Here is a 17,065-nt window from a genome sequence, read left to right as displayed (position 1 = left end):
TGATTTGATTGACGGCACTGCAGAGTTAGTATTCTGAAAAGGCAGCAGGAAAAGACGGTCTTGAAGACTTGACTCCAGGAGCTGAAATGTGCATGCGGATTGAATGTGGCAGCGGGATGGGCCGGTAAAAAAACGGCAACTGAATTCCACCTCCTCTCGGCATTACCCTGACAGGACTGCTTCAGTGTTGCCTGCCCAGGGGAACGCATTACTCTGCCATTACACTGTTTGCATCCACATTGATTTTCCTCCCCATCACCATCCACTTTGAGGCAATGTAAATAACGCCTGACGCTCACCAACTGCCAGATGCTCATTCTCCTGCTTGCTTCTAAGTGGAACTCACAGCTATTTGACTTGTAATGTTTTTTGGCGTGCAATTGTTTTGCAAAGCACCATAATACATTTTCATCTACCAGCAGTGCTCCCTTGAGATGTTGAAAGCAAGTCCCGCAGCACCTTGGATACTGTAAATAGAGAGTATAAAGTGCCGGAATCTGGAGTTGAAAGCACTCTGAATATTGGCTGTACTCCTTTGGTTCAACAAAAAAAACGTCTTTCACTTGGAAAAAATTGCTGCATCACAGCTCAGTAATCCCAGCATTTTACACAAAGTGTTTCCAAACAAAACTTGTGTCTTCGCTAACTTTTGCAAACTCCCATGAGGGTTTTCTTGTCTTCTTCTTTTTTTTTTTTTTTTTCCATGCATCCATCGCTGACAACACAAAGCTCCCTGGGTAAATGCAACTTATTCCTTCCTGTTTGGAGATCAGTGAGTTTTGATCCCTGTAGGTAGCCTCCCATCCTTTCTCCTCTCTCTTTAACCCTTATACCCTGTGGAATTGAGACACTGACATTTCATGAAACATATAGATTATCCCCGCAGTTTTGATATGTCTCAACTTGTCCCAGCTCGTGGAGGGAGCATGTCCGTGTGTGTGTGAGAGAGTGTAACAGAAAGAGATAAAGAGTTGTTGGAGCGGAGTACAGAACACTGGATATATATTGATTGGCTGTTAGGTTGACTCACCTGAGAGTGAGTGAACAGCTTTTTAAGTCCAGGGGCTGTTTTCTCTGGCTTCCGAGGGGAGTTACAGCAATATGAGTATGTTTCATTTTTGTGGAGATAAATGCCTCAACTTTTGTTTTTGTGTTTTCAAAGAGATTGGTAAAGTTTTTTTCATGCTGGCCTCATGAGATTTTGAGTTTGGGTTTACTGCAGCTCAAATTCAGTCAGAATTTACCTTACATGATCCATTTCTAGGTTTGTGTGCAGGTGTACGTATTCATACAGCCATGACAGTGTGTATATTTACATCTGTGTGTAAATGTGTTTGTGCGCTTGCCAACCGCTGTGGGGCTGACATTCGTCCCATACTCTCTCCCAGTGGGACTCTGCAGCAAGCTATTGGCCGCCAGTCATGTGCTTTCCTTTAAAGTATTTCCTGTAATAAAACAGTCAGAGTGAGTGATTGTGCAACATATCCTCTGACCATTGTTTTGCTGGCAGATGAAGAATAGGTGTTTGCCCACCTGTGATCCTCTGTGAGTCCCCTGCTTGGAAACATAATTTAGTGTATGTTCAGGCACTAAGGCAGTTATTTTCGGTGTATGAATACACAGTATTGGCAGCGTATGCAGGGGCACTTTGCATCGATGTGTTTTTAAATGGATACTGTGTGATAGTCGAGTGGGCGTATATTCTCGGTCTGAATGTTGAATACATTTTTTTTTCTATCCATTTCTTCTGCTGTGGCCTGTTTCTCACAACACAGTCTGGTAGGAAGCGTTTAGCTTTGGAGCTTTACCGGTAATTCACTGCAACATCACTAGTCTGGTCACGTCTAGGAGGGGCTGACGCTGTGCGATTCTCTCCTTCTCGCTGTCTTTCTCTATCTCTCTGAGTCAGTCTCTCTCTCTGTGTGTCCCCCCCCCCCCTCTCTCTGTGGGTTTCTAAAAATCATCTCAGTGCATAGTTTGGGCTGATTGTCTAATGAAAGTCTATAGTCTTTCATTATACATTCTGTAGCCATTTACTATAAGTGGTGCTCTCATCATAAAACCCACATACAAATCATCCAAAAACAGAAGTAAACCATGGAGAATGAATAGTGTTTGCATTAAGTTCAGTAAAGTTTTCCAGATTCCAGAGTTTTCGATGCAGCCCAAGGCATTCGTGTGGTGCATGTCAGAAGATTTGTTTTTGATGTGTGCATTCACAAACACCGGTTACTGTTGACTCATGTGCTCCCTTAACGTTGCATGTCTGTTGCAATGGGGACGATGTGCATATCCAAAAGCCCACAACTACACTTCTCTAAACTTAACAACGGAGAGAGCTCATGCGGAGATAAACTTTGGTTAAGATGGAAATGTTTCACGGCTGATGTGAGGGATGGTAATGAAGCCCTGACGCACGTCAAGGATCATCACGTCAAAGACGACAACAAAAAAAAGGAAGAAAAAAAAAAAGGGCCCCCAGATCGTGCTGTGAGGGGGTTATATATACCAGCCACATCGATCACATGCTCTTATCTAGCTGCATCTAGGTCCCTGTCTGATTCTCTCTGTCTTACACAGTCTTCCTTTCATTTTCTTTCCTCCACAGACTCCCTATCTACTTCTTTCACTGTTCTCAACTGTGCAGATGCTACAGCTCTTGGTCAGGTCCCTAAAAGGTGAATTGTTCAGACACCACAATTCCTTTTTTTTAATCATAATAGGCAATTTACAGATTGAAGATGTGGATGACATTTAAACACTAAAGTATTTCGAAATTTTTGTTGTTTTTAATTTTCAAATTGGGCATACAATAGAGCTTTTTTCCAACATTGTAGATTTGCACCTGTGTCCTCTAAAATAGAAGACAGGGATTCTTTGTTTTATTCCTCTGAATCTATAGGTTTATTGATAAATGTATGGTGGTATTGCTGACACATTGTTTGTACAGGAAAGAATCCGTGGATGATTCACCTGAAAAGAGCTTTTGAATTGTCTGCGAGTTTTAATTTCAGTAGTTCATAATGTCAGCTCTGCTGTCTTCTTGAATGTTTTTTTTTTCCATTCTTCACTTCTTTTTCCTGCAGTGTCAGCTTTATACTTCTCAAACCATAGTTTGGCTTATCGGCCTGTGCTCAACCAGTGGATCAATAGCTGTCGTTGCCAGTCTCTCCACCATGGCCTCCTCAAAGTATGTTTGTCTGAGTCAGGATTTATTAACAACAGCACTTGGTTGAGGACTCAATCTGTAACCTGCCATCGATCAAAACTGCAGTCATGATGAACTTTGCGCCACCCGCCAAGAAATACTCCAGCGGAACATTATCTCCAACACCTGGTGCCACGCTGCAGATTGGCTAACCGCTGCACTCCACACTTTGTTACTCACTCTGTCACATTGCTCAGGCTAAGAGCTGGAGAGGAAAAGGGATTTGAAGTGCAGAGAGCAAGGTTAGCAAAAATGGGCCAAACCTCTATCAACCTTCAAGGCTTGCCTGTGTGTTTTTTTTTTTTCTCTCTCAAGGTGAGGCCTATTTCAGTTACATTGTCAAAAATGCACCACAGCAAATGAGGGGAGGCATTCTATTCTTGATGATTATACATCATTAATTGTCATTGATCATCTGTGTTATGTTGAGAAACAGCAGGTGCAGCAATTTACTAGGCAATATTTAGTCTAACCTATAAACCAGCTCCCATGAGAGGCAAGCAGCCTGGATAGCAATGTGACTGTGTAAGCATGTCTAGCCATGTGTTACCTCACCACCCCCCACCCTTCCCATCCCACTGAGACCAGAGAACACGCAGAGGTTAGAGGTAATGGGCCAGATCACTGTGCACTGACTGGGTGTCTCTTTAGTTGTGTTTACTAAGCACTGCACCACTGGGATCCAATCTGTCGCTTTAAACAGTCCCACAGATGCACTAATGGCTTATGATTTGTACACAGAGACATATTTGAAGATATGCACATCGGTGCCCTGGGCCTGCAAATGGATTGGAGGCTTTCTGGAGATGCACTATTTCACTTTGCAAAAAAAGTGTGAACTTGTTATTAGTAAATAATGTCCATATCTCAGTAGCTTTACTGTAGTACATTTATGACAATTAGACACTATATTTGTGAATAATCCTCTTATCCAAGTGTTTCCACTGTTTTTCTTTTGATCTATAATCCCCAAACTTTTAACTTTGTCCTTTAGGACATTGGAGAATCTTCATCTTTTCTTAATAGTGTCATCTGTCTTCCTACTTATATTATTTGATTAATTATATTAAGAGATGAGTTGTGGAACTGTTGATACTGTAAGTAAAAGGATCAAAACAGAAATGAATCCCCTTCGTCTTTCATCATCTGTCACTTTTGTGAAAACAATCGTTTTACATTGATGTTTGTTCTGCAGCTTCCACTGATGCTTCATCCCACTGCTCACTTTGATCCCTTAATTCACTTCCTGGGTCAAGTGCTGCTAACCTAAAGGATGCCTTGCTTCAGAGGCTTTTTGTTATGTTGTGATCAAAAGAGAAGAGTGGCTGTATGGAAATTGTTTTTGAGTGCCTTGCTTGGTCAACATCACCGTTTTCTGCCAGATTTTTGTGCCTTTAAGCTTCAGGTGACTGTGAGGCACGTCATACCAGTCGATTAATCAATCACAGTAATTAGCCAAGATAGAGCAAAAGGAGGAGGGAGGGCTGAGAGGAGAGGCTTAGAAGGATAGGAACATATGAAATCAATCGGCCAAAAGCACAGTGCACTCAGTGGTCTGTTGTAGAGGACACTGGGTACGGCAATTAGATTGTAAAAGCAGGGCAGTGAGGACAAGTACACACAGCTCTTTAATGCCAAGTCACTGCATTACATCTGATTTTGTGTGTGTGTGTGTGTGTGTGTGTGTGTGTGCTCACTTGACAAGGTTCTCCTGCACTGAAAGAAAAATCCAACAGGTCCTTGAAAGTATTGAGTCTGAAACTCTGATTTTGAGTCCAGTGATGAAACCCCTTCAACTGAAAAACAGCAGTTAGTTCTTATTGGCTGGACCAGCCACAGGTCAGCACTACGTCTGTGAATGTCTGTGATCACTGACTGAGTGACCGAGTGATTGGGGAGTTGAGTGAGTGATTTACTTACACCATCGGTCAGGTGAGTGTTGGATTTTTCCCATTGGCCGTTGCTCTATCAAAATGACTTGGGGCAAACTTGTCATATGTCATCGGGGGCACTTTTCAGCTGTCGTATTTACTCAAATAGTGACCCAGGCTTTTATTTACCTCAATTGCAAAAGGTAACAGGCCTTTATCTGAGGCACGCCTTCATTTCTAATTCCCTCAGTTTGATATGTATCATCAGCAGCTCAGGTTGCATTAGTGAGGGTTGATTACAAATGTCAGCCCAGTATATTCCCAATGAATGAATGGCAGGCACACAGAGTGGGCTGGTTAAAACTTTATGGACTTTTTGACTGGCCCACCAATGTGGCGGCCCAGCCAGTCCAGCTATGGAACAGTCTATAGTGCAACCATTAAAATCAGAAATGGACTCCTGACAATGGCCTATTCAGTTTTAAGTTGACAGCATGTGTTTTGGCACTACTGGCCAAGTGGCGCTATCCATGGTGCTGAAAGGGGGATTTAATTCTTTCATGTTCAATTAGCATTTAACCTTGTGTTTCGTTATGTATGATCAAATCCCCATGTGTCTGCATGAGGAAAGGACAAGGCACATGGTCGGACTGGGAAGCCGGTACCAGTGGTACCACTGGTAGTCTCGTCTAGTCTTGTTTTGTTAGAGATGTTAGCTTTGAGCGACAGTCTATTATGGCATAGGTCTTGTTCACCCTAATTGTTTGAGACATGGATTACTAACATTTCAAATTTTCGAACCAGACCGCAATTGAAAAGATAATAATAATACAGCTCCATCATGATATAACAAACAAGGAGAATTTAAATTACCTCTTACATTTATGTGTATGGTTATTTCAACACATCACTACTTGTTGTTATGATAAAAATAAGTTATATAGACAAATATGAGACAAAATGACTTTTAAGGTGGATCTTTGTTTGCAGTGTGGCCATGCTGCAGTAACAGCAGAACATCTTGTCCCTGAGCATCCCCCGAGTGGACGGAGATGTCACTGTCTGATCTGGGTCACTGCTCAACCACAACACATCGCTATTCTCTGTCTCTGACCTCCCTTTTTCACAGAACAGCTTGCAAATATAACAACAAAGGGCACAAACACACCACATACGTAGCCTCTACTTTGAAAAACTGGCTGTCTTGACAGGTAATTTAACGTGACAACATCAGCCAAGGGCGTCAGATAATTCCCCTTCTTTCCAATGCAAATCAGCTTGCTTTTGTTGAATCAAGCACCATTGTGTTTGTACTAGTGGAGTGATCTGGTGTTTGCAGACATTGGAGCTTTTTTCTACTAAATCCATGAAACACCTAAAATCAGCAGATTCAGCCCAAACCTGCTAGAAAGAAAAAGTCTGATTTTAAAACTTAAAAAGTGTCAGCAGCTGTGTCATTCTGGACTCCTGGCGACATAGACAATTAGTGCAGCAGACACAGAGACTGAATCATTCTCACCTTTGAGGACACATCACTCACTAAGTGCGGGTCCTCCTCTACACACTTTGAAACTCATGATCATTCATAAAATATCCCGGAATTATAGGGTCACATTTGTGGATGGTGATGAAAGAAGAAAAGAGGGATCAAAAGAGGGGGAGGGAACCTGCAAGGTGAAATAAAGCAAGGACGTGCTCGCTGGTTTGGAGTGTAATATATCTTAATCTTCTTTGGAACAGCAGGACAGGTTGTGTGTGTGTGTGTCTGTACAGTCAGTATGTGTCTGCTTCTCATCTGGTGCCACCATGAATGCGTTTGTGTATGTGAAGAGTGGCGGTGAAATACCCCTCCTCTTCCCATTCATCAGACAGAGGTTGTCTTTTTCGTGTGTGCTGACACTAGGCCAACCTGATTATATTTACAGAGGAACCTTTATGAACTCTGGTGAACGTGCCTTGACCGGCAATTACAGGCTGCAGAGCAGCGTGCCTCCATAAAAACTCTTCTCAACTGCATCAATAAACAAGGGGAGGCAAAGGAAGACAGACAATGTTGTCCCATAGCGTAAAAAGCCTTAGCTGCACTGTCCAACCTAGGGGATGTCAGTGACTTGATCTAAAACTTGTGTTAGCTTGTTTGCACTGTTGCCAAAATTTACAATGTTAATAACTGCATGTTGTATGTCTTGAAAGATTAATTAATCCTTTTATTGTGCACAGACAAGGTAATAACTTGTACATTATTATGATGCATACAGGCTAAATTCTTGAGTCGATTCCACAAAATAATGAAGAAAAACGTGTGAATTTATGACATTTTTATGAAAAATGACAAAAACCATAGTAACCAATAATAACTGCAAAATTTAATACATTACAGTACAAACAGTATTACATTATGCTTTCAGTATTTTTATTGCATTAAAGATAGACTATTAAATTATGATTTTTATTGCATTTTTAGAACCCTGGTACAGGTCTTCCATTATGAGTTTCTGCACAGGTGTTAGTGAGCGAGGCTTCTTTTATCTTTGAATATCCAATTATACTCATTGCAGACAAGACTGTTGCTTCTTCAGGGGTTAAGTCAAAGCTAAAGTGATATAGTGGTTATGTTATCCATTAGACCCCCCACCCCCCACCCCCACCCCTTCTGTAAGTGGGTTTTTGCTTGGTAGAGATTTTTGGAGAGTGCCAGAGAGGTGTCAGCATCATATTGATTCCTCAGCACTGCAATCTTTCTTAATCCCACTTTCCCCACTGACAGAATGAGACAGAAGCAAAGACAGAGAGACAGGAAAAGAAACTTTTATCTTGACAAAGCTTTAACATAATACGTCTGTGGTGACAGGACTTTGTAAGCAAATCAAAGAGCACTTTTAACAAATTATTGGTCGTCTTGTAATTGTAGTAATCTAAAATGTTAAAGGTTATTCTACTGTTGGTCTCACAGAGTTGCTAGGTTTTAGAATTTAAATGCAGAAAACACACAGACACACACGCACATCCACCGAACGTGCAGCTCATTCTAGTGTGCCTTGGAGCACAGGCTATCAGTGTTACTCTCTGCTAACATGTACACCTCATACCCTTCTGAGATGTCGAGGCTGCTTGTTTGCCGCCCTTCCTGTTTTTTAATTAGATGGTCTGATAGAGAACATTGACAATGGGGGGGGGGGCAAAGAGAAAAAATAATTAAAATAGGGATTAGTCTGGTCTGGGGCTCATGTGGACAGAATTAACAGCTAGGGCTGCCTGGCTCTATCACTTGCAGATCAGTGTTGCTAATATCACGGTGTTATTAGCTTCACTATCCTCCCCAACTGTGTGATAACGGAGGATTACGGAAGGTGCTGTGGCCAGTGAACCAGGAAAAAACAGTGTGATTTGTCTTAGCATGGCTAATTAGTGCGCTGTTTGCATGGATGAAATGGATCAGGGATGAAGCTGTTCCTTTGACAGAGGGCCAGTTTCAGAGGCTATATTGTAGCTCAATACAAAAACACACACATAAACATGCAGAGTTGTTGCTGTCTTGTACATATGCGTAAATAAACAGAAGCAGGCATTACATTAGATTGTTTACTTGGTCAGGATATAGTAGAGGAAGCAGAGTAGTCATGTCTGCAGGCCTGCCTCCAAACAATGAGATGTTCCCCTGTCTGTTTGCTCATACTGCTCTGTCATGTTAATTACTGCTGCTGACGGACTGGGTGTAGGATACTGCATAATAGAGTGCTTTGTTTGATCTATTGGTTTGCACGGGTGCAGGTTGGTAGCATGTACTGTATGTTTGACTTGCACTTTGGTGTCGGATGTTGGAGCTGGAGACCTTTCAACACATTGCTCCTTCTGATTTTATCTCATATAAAACATGGATTAAATGTAATTCATTATTTGAAATTAAATGTGAATGTGTGAGTAACAAGGAGGATATTTATAAAAGTAAATTGACCAGCATCTGTCTGCTCATATATTTCACCATAAATCTACTGCTGTTCTCAAGTTGAATTTTGGAACATTTCTTATCTCTGCATCATCTGAATGAAGTTAAAAATAGGAAGATTCACTGTTTAATGAGCAAACCTTGATGCCGAAATTGGTTTATTAGCTGCAGCAGATACACAGTGTATTGTATTTAGGGCAAGGATATCTCTGTGAAATATTATTGGCTGATTTTTGTGGTGCTGTTGGGAAATTACTGGGTCAGCATAAAGTGGTCTTGGTGCTCTTGCATTACATCCATTGTATTCATAATTAGCCCCAGTAACGTCAGTGCAATTAGCTGCAGGCCACCTTACTTAGGAGAAGAAACTTTTTGATCCTTTCACATGGTTATGAATTCTGAATGAAAATGAGGTCTGAGCTTAAAGGTGTCTTCTCTGATAAAGCAGAAAAAGTAGTATTTTATTTGAAGAATATGTTTGTGGATAACCCTTGACTCAGGGAGCTGTGTTCTTTCTTTCTCTCTTTCCCCTTTTTGTTTGAGTTGCCTTTGCTTACACATTTGATCCTGTTAATAGAGCTTTAACTTTGAAGGGTATTTTTATGATTTGTGTCAGAGGTGAAGAAAAGGCATAAATACCCCTTTTAATGAGCTATAAATAGCGTCATCAGAGCAAGGCAGATAAATAGTATTGCTGAGGGATTATTCTGCCTTTTCTTTGGTGTGGAAGCCATAGGGAGGGAATTGGAGGGTTGGTTATAGGCTACACTGAAGCTAATACATTTAGTGCTTTTCTAGCATCCTTACTTTTCTTTTCATACAGCTCGCTTAACCAGTCTTTGTTTGGACGCTCCCTCTTCTAGTTCTTTTCTTCCCCAGTTCATTACAGCATATACCATTGTCATTGTAGTTTTAAAGAAAAAAAAAAAATCTTTTCTCTACCCGTCATAACACCACCTCCCCTCACAGCACACTCTTTCCCAGGATCTTTAATTGGCCTCCTGTAAACCATTCTATTGTATTTGTCTTCTAAAGACTGGATAAATTGTGTCTTCCACAATACGTACCACCATAATGCTCTCACCGGTTCCTCAGATAATGTCCCCTTTGTCTTTCATATAAAATATACAATTTTAACACATCTATAAATATGTCATTTTATTTTGAAATGTTGTAAATCTTGAAGTGTAAAAGTAAAAATGCAGTGGAAACATGTTTTTCAAAATGACACAAGGGTTGAATTATAAATACGAGACATTTAAAGAGGATGTAAATAAATATTCTGCAGTGTTCTTCTTTTCCTTCATTCATTCCATGTTTTCTTCCTTTGACCCATGTGCCATGTTCTCGATTCCAACCCTGGGCCTGGTTGTGGCTCAGGAAGCCCCACAGCAGATTAGCTCAGGCTTTAGCTGTGGTCCTGACATCAAAGGTGCAAGGAAAGAGGGAGGGAAACGGCAGAGAAGCAGAGACATAGGACAGCAAACGCTGGCACCTGATGTTAAAGGGGTGTGGGGACGACACAGTACAAGGCTGAACAAGGGATGTTGAGGATGAAAGGCCATGGAAACAGCAGGGCAGCTGGAACTGAGAGACTGTGTAAGTAAGTAAGACTAAATGTAAGCAAAAAGCAAGCAGATAGATGGATAGAGAGGAAGTGAAGTAATGGGTACAGGGTATTCAGATCAGACAAAGGTCAAATAATGTTTTTGAAGCTTAATTTCATTTCTTATTTTAGTGTGTCTACTGTAGCTGCCAGACCAGATTGATTTCCTTACTCTAATAACACCAAATGAAAATTGTCCAATTAGAGGAATGTAATAGAAAATTTGTTTTGTAAACTTTTCTTATACGGTCTCACCCTAGTCCAGTCCCAGAGTGAACCCTAACCATTGTGTACTATAAGCAGATTCAAAGCAGAGTCTATCAATTATTAACATTCAACAATAGAACCCAGGTCTTGTGGGGTGTACACAGTGGGATATAAATACTAAATATACATAATTCCCAAGGGCTGAGCAATTGATGTTCCTTGTCAGAATTAAATTGGATTAGAGATGATAAAACATTCATGATCCCATGGGGAAATCACTGTAGTTGGAAAGACATATGATAATTTAGCAAATATAGAATAGAAGATTATATAATTACAAACAACATATGTACAGGATAACAGCCAGTATTTGCGCCACATGCTATGTAGCTCACTTGACCTAAATTGAAGGTAACTTTACTCACTTAATTGAAATAAACAGTATATTTGGCAGATGCCCTCATCTTGATTGTATAGAAATAATCACTGCGCACACACTGCATAGTCATCTTAAAGAAATGTAAACCATACTGGAGATATACTGTGAGCCAGCAAGTCATTGAACTTCTTTAAATTCTACACCTTCTGCATACAGTGTATAGCTTACAACATAGTCATTTTATTTCCTTCTTATGTGTTTGTATCCCTTTGGTAGATACATTCAAAATATCACAAGTATTTATACTGTTTGTTTTTGTCTCCCTTCAGGGAACAAGTTAGATGCTTACCGCTTCCGAGTGCCAATTGCAACCTGTTGCAAAGTTGCATTTCAGTAAAATGAAATGAATGAATAAATTCAACCAACATTTATCCTTGATTAAAAGCTAATGCTGTTAACAGATTTGGGTGTACACACCCTATTACAACAGCTCCAAATGGCAGTAAAGCAGTAACTCGTTTTGAATTTGAACATCCGGAAATGATGCACCACATTGTCAGTAAACAACACACACAGTGCACGTCTGTGAAACTTTGTTCCAAAGGCATACGAGAAGAAAAGATCCAGTGTGACTCTAGCTTTCTCATGCACAATACATTCTCATCCTTTCTGCCTCATCACCTCTTTTAACCTCACTTTCCACTCCCTGATGCAAGCTGCCTATCCAAAGCAGCTCAAGTACCACAGTCCACTTTCAAGTGGCTTTATTTGATTCATTTTTAGAGGTGCCCACGATGGAGACAGGAAATTGTTCTTTAATGCATAAGAAGGAAACATTTGAAAATAAAGAACACAGGCATAAAAGCACTTATTGCCCTTTATTTATTGTCTTATTTCATGACCCTGGAGGATTCCTGACCACAGACCAAGAGCCATTTGTCTTATAGCATTTTTTTTTTATTTCTATTTTGAATGTTACTTTCTGTTCCAGCATAGCATTTTGCTAAATTGGATGGAAATAAAGAGGACCCAGCTAGGTGCGGTGTGACAATCACTGTTGTATTTGATTTAGACTGACACTATGAATGTATTTTTAAAGGCTTCAGAACATATCGATGCTTGTCCAACCAATGATTGTAACAAAGTGGAATGCAATCTGGAAGTTTGATTTGTCACAAGAATGTGCGACCCTGTCAGGTCAACCTTCATAATACTTGGTCAAAACCAGGCCAGTTGTTGCTTGCTGTTTGTATGTGCCTGGTTTGGAACTGTAGTACTTGGTCCGTACTTCTCTGTTTGCTGTGTGTTCACTTGTTTTCCCTCACAGCCTACACAGGACCTATTTAATAGGGAAGACTGATAAAAAGGGAAGACTTCATTGAAACTTGAGCTCTGTTGGTTGTCACTGGATACGGGTAGTGGATGATAGTCACTCATAGCATTCACCCTTCCCTGAGGCGGCCCTCCCTCTGCCAACCCAGGCATGTGTTCACAGAAGTGGTGAATTTGAGGCTAATTATCAAGCACACACTGCTGCTCAGGGAGCTCCGTGGCAGATCCCAAGACAGAGGAAGTGTGAACATAAAGTCACATACACACACACATGCATGCATTCCTGTACGCACCTACACACAAACACGCACAAGAGATGTATTTTTAGTGGGAAGATATTTGGGGGTGCTCATGGGCAGGGCATGAAAGTCACAGCATTTATTTAACTGTAGCTAATTGAGTCCAGTGGGATTGTTTGTTGTGATTGAGTTTTCTTTATGAGGCAAAGAGAGGGAGGAGGAAGAAAGACCAAACTTAACTTGTATATGCATATGTCTCATATAATGTTGTTCACAGCCCCAGTCCAAGTTTCCACTTGCTCCCTCCGTTCCAGTCCACAAGAAATATACAGTACTTCTTATTACTATTATATTTTACACAATTATGAATAAATTATCATATTTGATTCAAACGAATTTCTGTAAAACAGCTTGGCAGTGTCAAATAAACATCATTGATTTTATTTTTACCCTGAGAACACAAATTCCTGCTGTTAAAATACAGTATCTGTCAGTGGTGGTTGATGATGTGCTTTGGGTATTGCTTCTAGGATGTCATATCATTTAGAGATATAACATTACTCTTTTTTAGACAGTGCAGAGACGCATGTTTTGCTCAAAGTGATGAAACACCTTTGATTACCTTTGTTCAAACAAACAGGCTGGCATTGTCGTGGTGTCTGGCTGTATACCTTGTTTACAGACAAACCGTGTTCCTTGTTTGGCATCCTCACAATGGTGAAATGACTAGCAAGTAATTGCAGTTCCTGTGGGTTTAAAGAAAAGTATTCTCTATTTCCACTCGTCTTTTTCCAACCACACTAAACAGGCTTCTACGTCTACTTGGTGTGAAGTGCTCGTATTTTACTGACAGATATATTTGTCAGAGTGAGACCATAATTCATCTTTACAACTTCTGAAGTACATTGTTTTTTTACAAAAGTCCCTGTCCTTTTTGGGTAATACATTTTGTCAGTACCAGAGTTCCTGTAGGAGTAGAGCCATCAGGAATACAAACCCCAATTAACCAGAAAAAGACTAACTAGAAAAGATTCAGACTCCATGTATCTCAAGGTAGATAGCTGGGAAAATGCACTTGTCAGAAGCAAATCATTAATGCCCAGCTCTTGTTAATTATCCTCTGGTGACTTTGACCTGTTTCACTCTAGGAAAGCTGAGCTGGGCAAGTTCTCGACTTCAGGGGCTCTTACTCAGGATCACAACATACAGCACTTTACCCCGTGTGACTGTGTTACTGCAGGCTCTCTGCCTGTCAGGGAAAGACTGATTCTGATTGACAGCAAACACAAGGTCTCTGTCACAGCTACTGTAATCACATTCACCATGGCAGGACTGAGGCATACAGTATTTGATGCCTCGATAGTCAAGAGATATCAAATGCCTAACAGATATTTTTTTTAATCATAATGCAGTCTTAATATAGGGGAGCTCAAGTACATGCTGTACCATGTAGATTTATTTACTGCTCCTCCAATTTTATGATAATGATGTGTCCTATAAATCTGATTTTCTGATCCAATTCTTAAATGACCAGTAGATTTTTGTTTATTATGTTCAACATTTGTCCATTCTATGAGACACCTGCCCATATCTTCACATACAAAGCTGATCAGTGCCTAATTTCATGGAGCATGTTGCAATGCTTTAACATAGCATGAAAGAGCTGGACTGAAGAAAAATAATAGTTGTTAGTTTTCCTCTCCTTTCCCTTGGCTCTCAGCTGTCACGTTACACGCTAATAGACAAGAAGAGGCTATGTAGACATCTGGTGGTTCCTTTGCCACATACTAAAGACTTGATCCTGTGAAATTAAATGCTAATAAAGACACTTCATACATAGTGCAACAAGCTTTCACTGTGTGTAAGCTGATGGATACATTGCTGAAAAATTGTTTGTTACAATGGTATTATATATTATACTAAAAGAGCATTTTTTCTATTTGCTGAATTATATACTGAAAACGGATTTAGTTTCTATCAAAGCCACTGCATCCACACATCCACTCCCACAACCTTTTTGATTGCTCTTAAGTGCTCCCTGCTTGGGGCTCCAATATTAATGAGATAGAAATTAACAACATTGCCGCCATTGTCCTGCCATTAGGCTACTCCTGTCCCAATTAACTGGCGTTACTGCTGTCATTCTCATTATGGGGCTTTACCATTTTAACTTCTGAAGTTGAAATGAATATCAATTACAGTGCACTTTGACTAAAGCTATTTTGAGAGAGGCTAATAAAGTTTGTTTGTTGAGTCGATGAGCCCTGTGACGACTTAAAAGCTTGCTGCGAAATGAAATAGTCTGAGTGATGAGAATGGAAGTTGAGTGATGAGGTGCACAGCAGACAGACAGCTTTCACTAAACACCAGTGTAAACAGCTACAGCTGTACCTGTGCGTGCATGTAAATGCCCGCATGTCTGTACATACAGTATACAGTAGGGCGAGGTGTTTGTGCACATAAATGGACCAGTAATAGTGGATTTAGTGGCTTAAAATAGAAATATGAGAGTGAGGGATAAACTTAATACAGATGCCTGGCAGGAGGGTTTGACTCACTGCTGTCATCAGTAAAGTCTGCTCTTACGTCATACAACCATACTTATCCACTCAAGTTGAAGCAGACATGTCTTTCCTCCACTTCAAGGGTTCTCAGAGTAATTTGGCTTCTTTTTTATCTCTGTTGGCGTCTTTCCATTGACTCTGCTTGCATTATTGTTATATCTGAACATTGTAAAATGCAACTGCAAAAGCACAATTCACCACTATCTGCTATAGAAATTATGGTCTGTGACTGCCTATGGAGTCTGGATAATTCTAGTCCAACCAAGTTTAGACATTTGTTCTTTATGAACACATTCCTATCAAAGAATGTATTATTTAGTGAAATTGTATGGAGAGAGGAATCTGCTTTGAAAACCACGCGATTTATCTTTTCATACAAGAGTATTATTTGCACCTGCAACAAACTCTATAACAGAAACTACCATGAAAATTAAGATTTTTGAAACTTTTTACACATTTTATGCTTATTATTTATTTTCTGTGTCAAGCTTTGTATTGTAAGTATTGTATTGTGATTGTAACTGCGAATCCTGTATTGTGAATCATACCAAATGGTTAGCTGACTGTACATCCCCTGTTATTGTGTTATGATTGAGGGAAGTTGTATTGCATATGTTGCATACACACCAACAACCCCTCCACCTTCCTGCGGAGGAGATGTAGGGTACTACAGTCTGGATATTTTCTGTAGGGTGGAAGGGGGTAGGCATCTTGGTGTGTGAGTGTTCCAACATAAGTGTTTTTGAGGGCCACAGAGGGCTGGTGTGGGTTGCACGGAATAATGAAGCAGCTCTCGTCTATATTTGAACAGCTGCTGTTATTGCGCTCTCTTCTGTCTTTGCTATTTCCACTCATAGTGGCATGAACTTGGTTTTGATGTCACAGCAAAGAAAAAAAAAAACACTCTCTTCCCTCCAGTGTTTTCCACTTGCGCTCCTCTCATCTCACTCATTCTCCTCCATCATTTGTTCTGCCTGGCATGCTCACATCTGACTGGCAGACATGCTGCTGATTAATGTGTTCATAATCACCATGGAGACAGAGAAGGGTGATTAATACCAGTCATTTAACATAGTTAGAACTTACACTGAGAGTGTTTGTCTGAGTGTGTTTGTGCGCCTTCCTGGCCCAGGTCGTTGTCCATGAATGACTGTGTGTGCTGATGTTCATGTGATTTGTGCTTGTGTGTCTGCAGTACATGTCAAAGGAATGATTTATGTATTTCCACTCTAATGACTCTGGGTAATTGTTGTGAAATGAAAGCATGTTTACACCTTTTTGAGTGTCATTGCATCAGCGGCTTGCAGCCTTTGGATGAAGATGGAATTCATGGGTGAACAGGCAAAGCTTCATCATTGTCTTTCAAAGTTTCCACCTGGAATGATTGACATCTCTGAATTAAGGACATCTATTGGGACAGAAAAGAATAGAATTCGTGTATTAGCAGCAGCCTGGAGTCTGTTTTATATCTGTACATTGGCCTATAGTATATTATTGTGAAAGGATCTCTAGGGCCTTGCAGTCTAGTCAGTGGCCACCCAGCCTAATGACATGGGCTATTAAGGTTTCATTAATCCACACAGTGAGAGAATAAGGATGGGGGATGATGTGTCTGCCAACATACTGCAACCACTGAATTGTCCTCTTTGGACCCAGATTTTATATATATATATATATATATATATATATATATATATATATATATATATATAT

General features: G+C 40.3%; 1 protein-coding gene across 1 annotated transcript in view; it reads left to right on the top strand.

The window, feature by feature from the left end:
• Positions 1-17,065, top strand: part of csmd2 (CUB and Sushi multiple domains 2) — a 220,733-nt gene that overhangs the window by 68,539 nt on the left and 135,129 nt on the right. The window lies entirely within an intron of this gene.

This window comes from Seriola lalandi, unplaced genomic scaffold (assembly GCF_002814215.2).
Source record: "Seriola lalandi dorsalis isolate HSWRI2012SDOR001 ecotype SW California unplaced genomic scaffold, Sedor1 jcf7180002054916, whole genome shotgun sequence".
NCBI lineage: Eukaryota > Metazoa > Chordata > Actinopteri > Carangiformes > Carangidae > Seriola > Seriola lalandi.
The sequence above is the reverse complement of the archived record's forward strand: the minus strand, read 5'-3'. Positions and strand labels throughout refer to the sequence as shown.